Source organism: Drosophila gunungcola (assembly GCF_025200985.1).
Source record: "Drosophila gunungcola strain Sukarami chromosome X unlocalized genomic scaffold, Dgunungcola_SK_2 000023F, whole genome shotgun sequence".
Classification (NCBI taxonomy): Eukaryota; Metazoa; Arthropoda; class Insecta; order Diptera; family Drosophilidae; genus Drosophila; species Drosophila gunungcola.
The window spans coordinates 539898-556848 of NW_026453185.1; the positions used below are offsets into that span (position 1 = coordinate 539898).

General features: G+C 34.6%; 1 protein-coding gene across 1 annotated transcript in view; it reads right to left on the minus strand.

The window, feature by feature from the left end:
• The window catches only part of LOC128260457 (uncharacterized), a 110414-nt gene extending 101976 nt beyond the window's left edge, over positions 1 to 8438 (minus strand). Inside the window, exon 1 of the mRNA XM_052993473.1 lies at positions 7754 to 8438. The gene's annotated coding sequence lies outside the window, so the exon portion shown is untranslated. The remainder of the gene's footprint in view (positions 1 to 7753) is intronic.
• Positions 8439 to 16951: the final 8513 nt, after the last annotated feature.

Sequence of the window (16951 nt, forward strand, 5' to 3'; positions counted from 1 at the left end):
TTTTGGGATCCCGATCCCGATCCCCCCCCGAAGTCCACAACTCTGACTGTTGCAAGTTCACGATCGTGCTGCACGTTTTGTGGCTTATTTACGGATACACCGCGAGTGCAGATCCACACTGAAAGAAAATAAGATCGTGCAATGGGAGATTTGGGAAATGAATCACCAACAAAAAATGTTGCCACAAACTTTAAAATTTATCTTTTCAACCGAATAATTCGATGGTCTTCTGGGTAAAGCTCTTGGCTATAATGCAAAATAGTGATGGCAAATTTTGTGTTTAACCTTAAGATATAAAAATAAATATCATAAATACATTTTGTTTATTATATTATATAACATTAAGTTTAACAAACAAAATTAAATAAATAACTTTATAGATTGTAGATTTATTAAAATTGTTTATTTTTATTATCTAAACACCGTGCAAATGCCAATGTTATCTTGAACTCATTTTAAATCCTTAGTAGTTTTTGTCTTTGTGTTTAGTGAACAGTCGAGGGAAAATTTTTATGTATTCTATTTGAGGTGCTTATTAAAAATTAGTTATCCTAATGAAAAATCTCCCGTTGTGATACTTATATATTTAATTTTTTTTCTGTGCAATTACCTGAACTCCTGCTAGCCTAACAAGTTGCCGATTGGACTGCTCCCGCTTAACCCGCCCTTAACCCCCTGCCGCCGTTGTTCTTGCACATTAACTCCTCTGCCAATAATCATAATAATTTACGACCACCCAACAGCGGAGTTCGCTTTGCAAAGTGGGAGAAGACTTTTTGTAGGCACTTTGTTGCCATTGCCTGCACTGCAACAGGAGGCGTGGCTCATCTGCATGTAGCAGACACATCTCGCAATGGATCCACAGTAAATTTAAATGCCGATTACTGGTGGCCACTCGGGGGTTTTACAGTGAATTCACAGCGAAGAGACGGAAAGAAAAAAAAAATCGATTTTACTTCGAATAATAATATACAAATAGTTTTCTAGACTTGTAGAAACACCCAGACAATTGGGTCGAAAGCCCTTTCAACCGGAGCGTGATCAATCCTCGAAAGCCCCTTCGCAGTTAAACAACTAAAGTTAAACTTTGACCAACTATAGTTTTGCACTCGATCGACGTCTAGACACATTGGTCCATTGGGAGTTGACCAGCAGAAGTAAACGAGCACAAAGGCACTGAAAAAAAAATTGCTTGCAATGCCATTTATACAAATTTTGTCCAAATAAAAATGCAATAAATGGCATTGCAAGCAATTTTTTTTTCATATATATATATATATATATATATTATAAAAATTAAATTAAATTAAATAAAACAAAAAAAAGGTTTATGTTAAAAATAAATTATAAAAAGAAAACACAAAGAATTTTTTACTTTTCTTGGCATATGCTAAAATTGGCAATTGAATATATTGTGGTCAAATATTGCAGATCAAATTCTGGTTAAAGGTAGCTCATGCTTTCGAAATGAAATATATTTTGCAGTGCACTTGTACCCAGTATTCAGATAAATCCCGGCATAGCTTTAGTGGGTGCAATGGATTGTGGTTTTTGGATTGGGCGTTATTTGTTGGCAGTAAGTGTGCTTCATTAGAGCCCAACTTTTCACATATTTGTTTGGTTGCAGCTGCCGTTTTTACGCGATTTTTCGTTTAAATATTTGTTTAATTGCGCATAATTAATTGATTTATAGGGCATTGTTTGCCCAGCCATCTTTCTCTTAGTTCTCTTCGTTTTTGTATCTCCCCCTTCCGTATTATTTCCCCTTTGACTGCGTATAACCGCAGAATTCATTTCAATTTGCGGTTTAAGTGGATCCCCAGCAAGCGCCAGGCACCTGACCCATACCCATACCCATACCCGTACCCATTCCCATTCCCAAACCGAAACATAAACCCAAATGCAAACCCAAACCCAAAGCCAAACGCAAGCCCAATACCTTGGCTACCCCCATCTCATTTGATTGTGCGGTTAGTTTTGGGCCCGTAATTAATACAATTATGTACTGGCAACAAATTGAAATCAATTTCGTCTGATGGGACCAGCAGCAGGCAGCTGGAAGTCGCCATTCAGCAGATTCTCTGTTCTTATTCTCCGGCCGGCGGGAAAAGCAATTTTCATAAAAGTTCCTCATCTCGGCAGCGCTGTCAAAGGATGCAAGTGCCGCGGGAGTCGCTGCCTCCATGAGTGCGAAAATTATATTTAAGTGAATTTTTAGCAAGCATATGATAGCACGAATAAGGAACACCCTTAAAACTTATTTTCTGTAAGTAAGCTTTCGAAAGGTTTATATACAATTTACAAGTGAAGGCGCTACAGAAATAATTACGGTTGTTTAATCAATTTGTACGAGTGTAACGAGGTATGAAATTAAACTATTTCACCAATATTTTCATTGTTTTTGGCAAGATACCTTAATTTTTTTTTAAAGTCCTTATAGTTTTAATAGCACCCCATAATAAAGAATATACCTAATGATTAAATTCTGTAAACTTTGCCTTAATTAATACTTAAACAAATTACATTTACCAAACGTCAAAGTGTTTAAATATTAATTTTGTTATAAATGAATTTCACAAATTTAATTACGTGGTTTATGAAAGCTTTGTATTATGGCTCTAACTATCAAAAAGTCTATATTCATTGTTATATACAAAGAACATTATATACAGTGATTTTCTTTTACATTTTAAACTACAACACAACATTTAAGGACAACATTTGTTTCACTTTTTTGACCAACACTACAATGGACAAACGATGACAGCCAAAGCTCCTGTCTGACAGTTTTTCAATTCTCATTTCCGAGCGCCACCAGCAAAGTCAACAAACCAAATTGCCAGAGTGTATGAAAAGTGTTGACAAACACGCCGATGTGAGTGTGAGTGTGGGAAAGGGGTGTTTGATGCCAAACAAACAAAAGAGCGGCTGGCAGGCAAAAAAAAAATTTAAACAAATGAATGGAGAAGAGAGAAGAGAGCAGAGAAACAAAAACAAGAGCAAAACGATGCGATTACATAAATTCATTAAAATTAAAATGTTTGCCAAATGGAAGTCATGCAAACAGCAGCCACAAACAAGCAAACAGAAGGCGGCCAGATAGACATAAAAGGACTGGGCATCGAGGATGCAGGACAGTCCAAACAGGACAGGACAGGACAGGACTGGAGTTGGAAATGGAAATGGCGATGGAGCTGGAGCTATATATCTATATATAGATGGAGGCCGAAACGACGTTCACGTTGCATATGGCAGATGTCAGTTGACGAGGACCCAACAAATCGAGACGAAATGGAACGTATGCAAAAAAGGAGTAGCGCCTCAACTCTTTACAATTAAGCAGCACACAAACAAGGCACCTTACCAAAAATAAAAACCAAAAAAAAAAAAACAGGAATGATTGGAATAAACCTGCCACTCTGATTTATTGATATTACAATTTCTTCAAAGTCTAAAAAATGTAATAAGTATATTAAGTGTTGGTGCTATTATTTCATTAGAAAGTACCAAAGTAAAGAATAACTCACATAAAATAAATATCATTAAAGTACTTCTATTTTAGCATTAGAACGCATTTCAGAGAGAAAGATCAAATTTAAAAAATTCTTTGACGGTTTATTAAGAAAACAGTTACAGAAAACGCAAACACAATCTTAAAAACCAAAAGAACACAACAAAAAATAATATATATATATACAAAATAAATAAATACTTGCTAAGAATTATAAACCTGCATATTGTGATAGGAGCTTAAAACATATTTCCCTTTCTGTTACTTTTTCGCAAAGGGTAAGCATACACCGACTTTCAGCCTGTCATTCAAGCCAGGATGGAGAATCCCTGTTGGCTGATTCTGCTGCCAGACAATACTAGGCCTAGATCCCCCTCCCCCTCTGCACCCAGTGAATCACCCTGTTCCCTCCCATTTCGGCAACAATAAAACACTGTGAATGACAGACAGAGAAGTTCACAAGTTCAAATGCAGACGCGGCTTAGACAACAGTCCGAATGTCCAGCGGGGCACGATGGGGTTTCATTTCCAGATTAAGGTACAGTGGGGCCTCACAAAACAGTAAGGGTTTTTTTATTTAATTTTAGATATATATATAAATCATTTTTAAAAGCATTAGATAACATTTTAACCAAAAATCGATAGCTACTTTACGACATGAAATCTTATTATCCATTATTTATTAAATTTCTTTAATATACTCAGTTATAAAATCTTTAGCTTAAACAATCGTTAATGCAAAAAATGTTATATTATTCAAAAATTTTATTGATTTTTTATTAATTATTTCGAAATGCTACTCAAAATTAATGACACCATGTTATTATTAACATAAACACCAGATTATTTAAAGTTATTGGAACAGTTTAGTTTTGGGCAACCACAGTTCAATTGTACATATGTATGTTATGTAATTGTTTGTTTGTACGTGGGCCAAATTGCAATGCCATTTACAGCAACAACTGCAACAGCAAACTTCTTTTCAAACTCCTTCTCCTTTTTTTAAGCTCGTTCTTCATTTGCACAAATGATGTGTATAAAATGCGCATAAATAAAACGGTTGGTAGCCCACAAGAAGAGCCAGAATAAAATGAAACACAGCGAACATTTACTTGGAATCCTAAATGCTCTACGGTTGTCAGGTAGTTAAGAAACATGAAACCAAAACTTAATCATTTTAAGTGGGCTTAAACTTTTATCCCTTAAGATTAAATGTATTTATAAAAACCAAATAGTTTTGAAATATTAAAATTAAGAAAATATTTAATATAAATTATTTTATTATTTCATTGGTATCTCCAAAAACACGTCAAGCATTTGTAATTTTTTTAACGGAGAAAACCCTTGGTTGTGTAGTAATACCTTTTAGGCAGGGTATACCGGGAGCTTAAGCTAACGGTACATCTAAAAAAATACCCTAAAAAATCAAGGCCTGCGAAGAGTAACGGAAAAAAAATGCCTTCGAAGGCTGCGCATGCGTGGAGCTTAAATGCTTTTGGCATACGTCAAGTGCCAAGCGTTTCTGTCTCTCTTGGCCGACATGGCTGCATCTCTTTCTGCCGCGAATCCCCATCTCTTTCGCTGTCTTTGTTCCTGTCCCTGTCCTTGTCTCTGTTCCTGTCCAAAGTCGCATCCGTGTCTGAGACTTTGGCCCGTGAGCCGAAGTGACGTCTCGTTTTCGATGTTGCCCCGGCAACAAAATGTCATTCGTTGCGCCCGTTGCACGCATTCCTGCACCCAACCCCATCCTCCTCATTCAAGTCCTTGCACTCAACAAAATTCTTCAATTCAATGTTCTTGAGTCCAATTTTTTTAATTTGGACAGCTTTCAAATAATATTTTAAAAGTGTTTAAGAATTTTTTGTTAAGAAATTAATATAAATTAATTAAATTTTGTTAATGAAGTATATATTAAAAAATAAGTTTTTGGTAAAGAAATAAATATTATAAATGAATGGAAATCGTATAACTGTTAAGACTTGCACGATTCTTGGCATTTAAATAGATAAATGACTTCCAAAAATATTTTATAGGGTCATAAATGTAAATGGGCTATAATCTATTCGTGATTTTTAAAAAATTCTGACAGTGTGCATATCCTCATGCGTTAGGCGTTTCGCATTTTTCTTTCCGTTGCCTCCGTTTTTTTTTTTCGCTGCTTCAATTAGAAATTCATGATTTGTGGCGATTCGTTCATGCCCGTAACGGGCTGATGAGGCAACTCTGCTGTTTATTTTCATTTCATTAGGGTTGCCAGGTCGCAAGGAGAGTGGTGCAGGAAATCGCACCTCCGCCTGGATATTGAATATATTGGGTATTTGGTATTGGGGAGTGGCTTAATGGAAATTTATACCAGTCGACGTCATTACAAAGTTTAATTTTCTCTGTCCGTTAGTTGAAAGTTGTCGTTTTTGTTTTTAGGTTCTCGTCTGCAAAGGGTTCTCAAGGGACTGTTTTTTTAAGATGCCCAAAAGATATTTAAGCTAGTTAGAGTTAAAAACTCGTTTTCTTTTTCGGTGTTTATGAAACGACATTAGAAACCATCCCTAAAAATATATTTTTTGGTAAAAAAAATTAAAATTTATAAAAAAAAAACGTAAATAATTTATTAACATGAAACTTGCAACCCAAATCGTTCTAGTTTAATTTCTATAGCCAACATTAAGTCAGTTTGACTGGCAAATTGCATTTAATTAACACACAGCCACTTTCTGTCATCGGGCTTTATTATCGTCATTATCGTCCGTACTTTGCATTCGAAATGAAGTCATTACGACGAGGAGTCCTCCGACACTCATTACATAACGCTGATAATTTCATTAAATCCGCAATCGCTCAATTCCTCAACGCCAATATAAATGCGGCACAGACGCACGCACTTGATTCTCTCATTTATCATATTGCTGATGTAGTGGAAATGAAAAACCCCGGCTAATTCGTCGTTGCATTTTAATGGCGGAAATTGTTGATTAATTTTTTGTTTCCAACTGGAGAGGGAAAAATGAGAATTAGATGTGTGGATCATTAAAACGCTTACAATGTTGTCATGTGCATTAAAAAAAATGTTGTTTATTGCCAAGAAAGTCATAAAAAAAGGGATAATGACAAGAGTTTCTAAATTTGAATATTGGTCGTATGGCCTAAGGAAATAAAAACACCAGCTGTCATAATAAAAATTGATTGTTTTGCGGTAAATTTTAAGAAATCTTTGAAGATTTAAAATGATATTTAACTCAGCACCATAAATATAAGTTGTAGATCCCGTAACACTTTTAATTTATATTTATATTACGTTGCAGAGTCTCCACTGTAAATGGCGGAGGGGAATGGAGGCAAAGTTGCTTAGAACAGGGCTGGATGCCGGTAAAGTCCCCTCAAAAGAGAGCGGCAATAAAAAGCCATTGAAGTCAACTCTAGTGCAAAAGTCAATGAAACTTTTATTACCAACATGCCCCACGCATACCCCACTTAGCAGCAGGATTATGGGGCGGTTAGCTAACCCTGGGCTGAAGGCGCCACAAAAGAAGTGCAACAAACGAGTTTTGTTTCAGGAAAAGTTGCGTAAAGAAAAAATATACAAAAAAAATGGCTCAGTGAATCACACTTACTCCTTCGCTTTTGGAATTTTGAATCCACCCTTTTCCTGGAATGTCAACTCTGAACTTTTTGCAATTAACCCATGAGAAGTGGCCTACATAACCACTAAGCTTATTTCCCCCCATTTTCCGAGGGCCCCATTGATTGGAATTTAAAAAAGGACCGGAAAATGGGTATTCAGGAAGCTGTAAGGGATATAAAATACTAAAGAAGAAAACATGGAATTGGAATAAATGACTCTTAGCCATTGGCTTTTATCTACCAAGACAAACTTCTAAAATATCTTTAAGAAAGCAAATAAAAAAACTCTTAAGGAATAACAAAAATTAATTTGCTTAGAAAACGGCCATTAAAATAATATTTTTGCCTGAAATACATAACCTTTGTATTATCCTACGTATTTACTATCCTTTGAAAAAATCCTTAAAAGGTTTACAAAACCCTTTAATTTTATAAACAACTATAATTTAAAAACACTTCCATCAGAATTTTTATGGCACTAAGAAAGCCGAATAAATTTCTCGCCTAGCTTAAGTTATTTTAACTTCTAAATTAAATTCAAAAATAAATTATTAATTTGATAGAAAAATCTCGCAATGAGGCAGGTCACACACCCGAAGGTCTATGAACCCGATGAACACTCACCAGAATTTATTAAGTTGTCTCCCGGTGCTTTGCATTAGATTCCTATGGGGTCTTTGAACTTTCCTGACTCCAAATGGCACTCCAAATATATAATTTAATTGCGTAATTAAGCCGCCGGCTCCGACTGCAAATCGAACTGCAATCTAAACTCTAGGGAGTGCTGTTGTTTTTGTTTTCTTTTTAACTTTTTATCTATATATTTATTTATTTATTTTTTGTCTTCGCTGCGGGTGCATTTGCAGGCTACCAGTTTTCCGTCCGTTGGCAGTTTTGATGTCGTTTTACTCATGTTGCTGTCGATCTCATTGAATACCCACTGGTGTCTCTCGGTTTCTTTAGATTTCTTTGCATTTTTATAATTTTTGTTTGACACAGAATTTTTGCAGCTTTTTAAATGAGCCTTAAATACGGATTTGGCTTAATTGGAATTACATAAAAATGGTTAAAGACATTTTTCTGTGGCACTTTAATTTTTGCGGCATTCCGGTTGTACAGCTTTTTACTATTTAATTGTGGCTTTTGTTGTACACATTTGTGGCATTTGGGTTTTTCAGTTGTGTGTTTAATTTTGTTGTGGAATTTTAATATCTACACTTGTTTTAATTAATTTTATGTATGTGCAAGTATTCTAAGTAATTTTGTTATTGCTTAAAAAATGAGTCTTATTTATTAATTTTTGATTTGTTTTTAGATTGTTTAGAACTTGTGTTTATTTCGATTATTTTTATTTTACATATTGGGGCTATCATCACAAACTCGAATGTATTTACTGTTAAGAATTAATTTTAATATTAATTATTGATGCTATATTATTGTAGACATAATTCCATTATCAAAACATTTTGGTTGTTTATTGATTTACACTTCCCAATTGCTTTAATTTTGGATATTTTGCTGTCATTTTCAGTTATCATCACAGCTTTCAATTTTTTTATACATACATTTTATCTTAAAATGTCAAAAAAACTTAATTTGTACAGCTTTTAATTGTGTTATTTGTTGTTGCAGAAACCTACAAAAAAAGAACAGAAAAATTGATTATTGAGAGCCATTTGTAAGTTTTTTCTTGTCGCCTTCCACCACTTATCCTTTGCCTCATAACGTCGATCAACTCAACTCGGAGGGACCATTAGAGTGGACCGCGAAACACTTAAAGGTCACTTAAGCCATAGCCCCCCGAACCCTCCCGCGCCACGTCCAACCATCTCCATTACCTTTTGCTCTTAACTTATCAACATGGCAATTCTTTTGCCATCCCCCCAGACGACCATATACCGCGTGTTGGAAAAGTTCTAGGTCGAAATTTTAGTTGCCAAAGGAACAAGGACATAAAACACAAAAAACCAGAAAGCAAAGTTTTTCAAACGGGCCAAGAGAAGGAAGAGCAGCTTAAGATGAAATAAAAAGCGGCAGAAAATAACGATGTTGAAATCACTTTACTAACAAAATGCAATAATATGTACAACTTTAATCTACTGTAAACACGGAGAAAATAGTTTAAAAGTTTTACAGTTGTTTAATGCTTCAAATTTTAATTTTTTTTATTTAATTTTTGAAAACAATTAAATTTATGATTAAACATTGAATATTGGAACCGATTTTTATTTATTTGCAATCTTACATCTTTAGTATAATCAATTAAATTGATTTATTGAAATACCAAAACTTAACTTAAACTTAAAAGTTAACTTTATTAAATCGTACATATCTATTAAAAAACTTTCTATCACATTTATGAGTTACTGATTTCAAAATTCCAAATGGCTATTTAAATTTAGTTTATTATAAACATAATTAAATTTTGTTTTTTTAATAACAGCATTGTTATGTTTGTTGTTATTTTGATAACTTGTTTTGGGTATCAATATGATTAGCAACAATATTTTTTGTTCATGTTAATTTGGGGTATTTGGGGTACTAGTTTTTTTTTTTTTGCGTGCAGCTTCTTACCATTTCCACTCCACTCTCCATCAGTGCAACATTAGTAACGTTTACAGGCTTTTGTTGCGCCTCCACCTCAAACTTAAAATTTCAAACTAGAAATGTGCGCGTGATGGGAAACTAAACATCGATAATGAAACCAACATTTTGTATAAATATGAATTTTAATAATTGAGTTTAGAATTTATAACTGATATCTATCAATAATTTATATTATTCTGTTGGCTTAAAGGACGGTTTTAGAATTTATATATAATATGTCTATCAAAAATATCTATCAGTGCGCCGACTTAAATTATAGTTTGTATAAATATATTTGAATATATTTTTAAATTAAATTAAAAAACATATTTTCAATGAGTGCAGGATACATGGCTTAAAATATGTTTTACCAATCGCCCATCTCTAAGCAATCCCCATTCTCCCGCCTGCTGCAGCTAGTTCTTCTGCTTTATCTGGCTGTTGGTATGAAAAAAGCCAAAGGGCATATGTACAAGATATGCAAAATAGGAGAAAGGGAGATGGCAAATGGGTGGAGGGGTCGGAGAAAGAGCGAGGGAGAGGGAGAGAGCGTGGAGAAGAGCAAATTGAAAGCCAAAGCGGATTGCCATTACTTAGAAGCGCGTTTCAAGCTTCATTGAGCGCTCTGGAAAAGCGTGGGAGGAAAAGTGGGCGGGAAAGGGGGCGGAAGAGGGTGCGAAATGGGGGTGGAGTGGGTGGTGCCATTGCAGTTGTAATAGGCAATTCTTGCAACTAAAAGCCGACAGGCAATGTGTCTTTGAAAGAAAAACCTTCAACCATATGCAACAGTGCTCAAACTTACTTAGAGTTTAAAGAAATAAAGATAATATATTGCCTACTAATTTACTCAATATTAAATTAAGGAAAATAGCAATTTAATAGTATACAAAATATTAAAAAAAATACTTTTATGTTGTAGTTTTTTAAACAGCAAGTTTAAGGACATTCACTAAAAATTTTAATTTAATTGCGTTTTAGATGTTCAATGGTAAAAAACTCATAGACAAAAGACTGACTGTTTTATAAAGCTAATAACCTAACCTTTAAGTCGGATGATTTGGAAAAAAAAACATTTTTTGACCAAATTTTGCATTTTTTATAGGATTACATCATGATTTTTCGCGAGAATTGAAAATTAAATAGCTGGAAAATCCAATCGGTTGCAAATTTACGACGAATAATAAGATACGGCATTCTACCTTTAAATCATTGTTTTCGTCTGTTGTAAGTCTTATTCAATTGAAAAAAAACACCGAAAAGGTAATTTTGTGTACGATCTGCCTTGAAAAATATTATATAATTTTTCTTTATCATTAAAAAGTATGCATTTGTCAAGATGCTCTACAGTGTAACGATGAGGCATCCACTGCCTCCCCCGTCCCCCCCTTTTAGGGGGCACTCTAACCCCTTGCTAAACCCCTTTACCACTAGTTGTCAACCAACTTTGCGTTGAGCAAAAAGTCAAATGCGCTTATAACACTACACAATACGAAAGCCGCAGTTTGAGTTCGAAATCGAGTTTCAGTGCTGCCGACCTTCGATTTGCAAAGTAAGCGAGCTCAATAATTTCTTTTTAATTGTAACTAACTTATGTATTTGGTTAGTTTAGTATTAATTTTTATGATTTACATTTATAAATTATATATTCAACAAAGAATAGAAACACAATGAAAAAAAAATGGTTAAATTTGTGAGTTAACTAAGTTATAGATTTCAATATTGAATTATTGATTACAATATTGATTTAGCTTTAAAAATCAACCCATTCAAATAAATATGGGAACTGCTCCTCTTGTGTTGGTCTTTCAAACTATATTCCCCTATAAATCCATCTAACTGACCATCTCTGTTTGGCCACCATGGTGTTGGGGGAGGGGGGCCTGGTTTGTTTGGGAGCTGGAGAGGGGTCACGGGGGTTAGAGAACGCCTGGCAGTGACAGCGATGGCGACAGTTGCACTGCAGACCGAGCTTACTACTGCCGGGCGACTAATTGGTTTACTTATGGCCTTTATTTTTTGCAGTTGCAGTTGTTGGACCCGAAATGCCAGCCACACTTTTTAAGCCATAATTGCGGGGGTTGGGGAGACGAAGTTGCGCGGGGTTGTGGGGACTCCCCCGCATTTCCTGCAACTCAATTTGCCAGTGAAAATATCAAAAAAAAGAAAAAAAAAAAAACAAGCTACAAAAATTACGAACCACACACGAGTTAACAATCAATTAGGGTACGAGTTTCCTGTGCTTTTTTGTTCCCATGTTAGCCAGTAAACTTGCGTGGAGCTGCGGAGTCAAAGGGTTAAGGGGCGGTCAAAGAGGAGGAGGCGTGGCAACGTCTGGGCTTATGTTTGCATTCGCCTTTAACCGTTAACCAGTCGCCTTTTGCCTTTGACGAAACTTCTTGCCTGCCAACAACACAGCAAGTGATTACTTATTTAAAAACTCCATTAGAACACGTTCAATTTCCGAAGGGGGCATTGGGGGGTTAGGGCTTAGGGTTACAGCCTGCAAGGTGCCAGCCATAAATGTTATGTCTCACAAGTTTGACAGGTATTTCCAATTTCTTTTTGCTTATTTTTTTCTGTTTATTTTAAAAAACTTAAAACTGTTATTTTGTTCGACTTAAAACCAAATAACAAATTAATTGTAAATTTTAATACTGTCTTTATGTTATTTTGTAAGTTTCCCTAAATGCTTTTACATTTTTGCCACTCACTGTCTTTCATATAGCATACTCATTTCCCATTTTCCCATTAACTTGGGCAAATACTATGTCATCATCAAACAAGCCAAGAACGAAGAGAACCGACTGGGAAAGCAAGCAGCTCCAAACTCAATTTACGTGAATTTTGGCAATAAAGATTTTCTGCTTTACCACTTTTTTCGAGTAGCTGAGATTAATTTTCGTCTCGAACAGAGAAACTAGCGAAATTTAGTTAATAGTTGAATTTTGCATTTAAAGTACAATAATTTTAGACCGTTTTGAACTTTTATTTATGATCACTATTGTGATTTCATATTAAATGCACAAGTTATAATTATTAGATATATTTTAAATACTTAACAAAGTATAATTGTTCTAATTTGCAAGTAAGACTGTTTGTAACTGTTTGAGACTACATATATTTGATAAAAGTTAAAAAGTTGTAAGGGTTCAAAAATAAATATGTTGGGTATGCATATATATATCGTAAAACATTAATTTAAAGCCATAATTAAGAATAAATAAATGCTAGAAAAATTCAATTAAGCCTGCGAACATTAAACTGATATTTGATATTATTTTTCCTCTGCCTTGTGGACTATCTTATAAATCGCCGTTGCCATTCTGATGCGTTCGGCTTCGTATTTTATGCTGCTCCTCGAGCTCAGAAATTTTCTATTTGGCGATTTGGATGGAGGGGGATTTTGGGGGGAAGGCAAACAGCTTTAGACACTTTAACACATTCCTCTGGGAATGAATACTCTGGAAGAAGCCACTAGCGCACACACAGCCAGACATTTTAGTGGGCCTTCAGCATCGACATCGAAAAGTCTCGGACTTCGACTTGGACGCGGATAAAAAGGTGCACCGTAAAAAAATTAATTTATTATAATCCATGTAGAATTTACTTTGGAAAAAAAAGGAAATAAGAATGGCATTTTACTAACAAATAAGTATTTACAGGTTATACCAATAAGAAAGTTAATTTATTACAATTCAACTGAAATTCAATTTGAAAAACAAAGTAAAAAAGTATTGTAATCGTACTATAAAGTAAGTATTTTCAGGTTACATATTATCCAAAACAATAATATTTAAATTAATGCATTTTATATATTCCAAAGACATGAACTTCTATCACGTTATACAACAACTGCACAATAATACACATTTAAATCAATTTTATCAAAACATATTTAAAAATGTTATATTATTTTAAAGAATTTTTTGTTTTAATAAAAACCTTGCATATATTAAGAAGGTAAATACAATATCAACATTATTTCTCTCATTTTTTTGCATTAGCTTTTTCGCAGTGCCCAAAAGCCAAGAGAAACATTTAGACGACTTTCCAAGACCGGTTCTTTTGGCTCTATGAACTCGCCTTCCTCCGCCTCGTACTAACTAGAACTTGTGGCCAAAATAAAAGGCAAACATAAAGCAGCAGCAGCAGGGCAAAAAAAAAGGCAAAACAGGGAAATTGTCAGCTAGTTGGCCAGTAGCACTTGGCCAGCGGCCCTGTCCTTCTGCACCTTTCCGTTGGACGGATTTATTTTAGTTAATAAGCGAAATCAGCGGAGGGTTTCTCAAATTGCTTGCATATTTCGGTGGCTTAAAAGAGGTACAAGTCTCTTTAAAAAATACGAAAAATAAAGATTCGAAGTAAAATGTGCCAGGTTTTAATATGGTGTTAAGATGTATACAGTTGATTCAATAATTTATATTTGTTTTATTAGATATGCAGTTATAAAGTGGAAATCAGCGAATAGCTTTTAAAATTACTTTTTTGTTATAATTAAAAAAAAAAAAATAATAATTGTTTTATTGATAACAAAAAAGAAGTGTCAACTCAACAGGCTTCTTTCTCTTTTCCGTTTGAAGTTTGGCCACTGATTTCATTTTGTCCACAAACTTCTGAGGTCTCAGGACCCCCAAAAAAATCACTACCCCCTGCTGGAACTGCCAAAACATTTCAACAGTTTAGCATTCACAACTTTTTTCGCCAGATTTTTCCGTTTGTTTACTTTTTTGCAGCCTTTGTGCGTGGCGGTCGTGTCCTTTGATGATCGATCGGTTGTTAGAAGCAATCAGGATGCCAGGAAATCAGAGGACCCATCACTTCTGACCTGCCACCCCGTTGCCCAACTAATTAGATTCCTTGGGAATTTATAGCTAATTGAAAGGTGAGGAGTGCGCTGGAACTCCTGTCACTGAGCAAGTTTTAAGCTGTGGCAAATTTCAGGAAAAACTTGACAACTTGAGAAGAAAATTTTCAGGCAACACCTTTTTAAGCACTAATTATTCAACATAAATTAAGAATCAAAAATAGCGACAAATTCGAAAGTTTTTTAGTAACAAAATAACAAACAAGAATATTTTAAAAACATCAAAATCAACAGACACAAATGTAAAAAATTGAATCTTTTTTTTACAATAAAAAAACAATTACAGAAAGAACACACACATATATAAAACATAATTTCTTTTCTCTTCGTAAAAACATATGAAAAAATAAAAACAATGAATAAACTAAACATATTTAATTTCTAAGCTAAAAAGTATTCTTTTAGATTTTCAAAGATCTTTACTTAACCTTTACTAAACAACCACTAAATGGCGACGGCGAACCAAAACTGTTAGTTCTCCATCTTAATTAAAAGAGAACCCAATGGCCAAGGATAAAACAAAGGATTTAGCTGACGGCGACGCGACAACATTTCAAGCCAATTGCTTGGGAGACAAAAGAGTCAAGTTATTGTTGTTAATATAAAAATACTGAGTGCGCACAAAACAGCGAGAAGGATGAATCCTCGAACGGGGAACTCGCACTCAAACATTCATAACTCTAACATTTATTTAAATATAATGAAAGTACCTTAAAAAAGGAGAAAAAGAGTAGAATAAGATAAAACGAGCAGCACCAATTGTTCTTTTTTAAATTTCAATTTAAGCCTATGTAGCCCTATATCAATTTAACAATTGCATCCCCAACGAGGTTTGTTCTCTATTATAGGCACTAACAACTTGAACGTTAAACAGAAATGTTAAATCTTATATTTAACATAACTACTACTACTATTAACAATATTTTTCATACCATAAAGTAAGGAAAAAATTTTAAAATTTCTTTATTGTCTTGAAAATAATTTTCTTTTTTGAAAGTAAATGTTGTTGATTGCTATTATAAATATTATAACGTTTTTATTTGTTGGTGCTTGTGCTATTTTTTTATATACGCAATTAAAGTACGATTTTTGTGATAATTGAAAATTTTTCGATCAAAGCCTTAAATCCCTATGTTTAAATTTTTTTCGAAATGTTTAGGATAGTGCCAATTTTTTGGCGGTTTTTTCGTTTGCGGTTTTTCAGGCTGCAGCTGCCACGTGACCACAAATGTCCTGAGGCATATATATCCTTTATAATTTAAACACATGCACTTACGTTTTCAACGACGATCGGTTGACAACGGCAAAGTAAATTCAATTAACTCGAAACTAGTTTGGCACATGAACAAAAATCGTAAAAAAATTAAGGATTACCGTACACTTGCATACACAAAATTAAAATATTATATTTCACTTTATAATTTTTTTTGGTGGCTCCTTAAAAACTGGTAAGAACCGTTGGCCGTCTTTTTGTTGTTGTTTCTGATCGCGACACAAATCGATGCTCTTTACGAAGAGCGCGCGAGAGCATTAGGATATGGATAAGGAGAGGAGACGTCCTCGCGCGAGCAGCACCAAAATCCAACTGCGGCCGAATCCACGAATCCACGCCGGCAGCGCCGCAAATGCAGTTCACTTGCCACAGGCCCGACCGAAATTGTAGTACCCGTGGTCCCAGCTTAAAAACGGGTAAGTTCTTAGAAGCCCAGAGCTAAACTCTAAGAATTAACTCTTTTTCCTTATTTTTAAATAAACTTTATATTAAACTAAGTTCATTATTGAAAACTCATTTAAAATGTATTTTAAAATGAGTTTAATGTGTTTATATTTTACAAAAAATAAACTTTTAGTCCATTTTGTGCTAATCCTATTATTGCATTTGTATTACTATACACAATTTAGTGTGATGTGTATGGCAAGTTACAAAATATTAGTTATGCATTAAAAGCATAAATAGTAGGTTTAACATTAAAATAGTAGGAAAACAGAACTGTTGTTTTGACCGCTACTGTGCGAATGGAGTGCAAAAGGAAAGAAACAAGAACTGCCAGCTGAAACAGAAAAAAATAGCAGCAAAGGCAGTGGCAACAACAACAAGCTGATGCAGTGGAGTTGTAGTTGTAGTAGGAGATGGAGCTTGAATTGGAGTTTGGAGTTCCAATCAGACGAAAAGCAACTAGCGACGCGCGCGCTCTTTTTCGCTCTCCAGCTCTCTCTTTTTTCTCTTTTCCTTCGGTTTACGTATACGCCAAGCAACTTAAAACTTAAACCGGCATTTTGTTAGGCGCACGTTTTGGGCCTGTAAAGAGATGGGCAGGAAGGGAGAGGGGGGAAGAGTACAGAAAGGCATTGGACCAGGTGGGGATCAGCCT